Raw genomic sequence first — 454 nt, forward strand, 5'->3', positions numbered from 1 at the left:
CACACACACACACACACACTCTCTCTCTCTCTCACTCTCACTCTCTCTCTCTCACTCTCACTCTCTCTCTCTCTCTCTCGCACTCTCTCTCTCTCTCTCTCACACACAGACACACAGACACACGCGCACAGAGGCACAGACACTCACACGCACAGACACATGCACACACACATATACATACACAGACACACATATACATACACATACACACGCAGCCACACACACACGCAGACACCACACACACAGACACGCGCACACACGCGCGCACAGACACACGCGCACTCGCACAGACACACGCGCACACGCGCACACACACACAGACACCACACACACATATACATACACAGACACACGCATACATACACAGACACACGCATACATACACAGACACACGCAGACATACACACACACACGCAGACATACACACACACACGCAGACATACACACACACACG

The 454-nt window shown here is 52.2% G+C and overlaps 1 protein-coding gene across 1 annotated transcript in view; it reads right to left on the bottom strand.

Moving 5' to 3' along the window:
* The window catches only part of LOC109926643 (low-density lipoprotein receptor-related protein 1-like), a 25,534-nt gene that overhangs the window by 21,760 nt on the left and 3,320 nt on the right, over positions 1 to 454 (bottom strand). The gene's annotated exons all lie outside the window — the stretch shown is intronic.

This window comes from Rhincodon typus, unplaced genomic scaffold (assembly GCF_021869965.1).
Source record: "Rhincodon typus isolate 14 unplaced genomic scaffold, sRhiTyp1.1 hic_rhity00000069, whole genome shotgun sequence".
NCBI lineage: Eukaryota > Metazoa > Chordata > Chondrichthyes > Orectolobiformes > Rhincodontidae > Rhincodon > Rhincodon typus.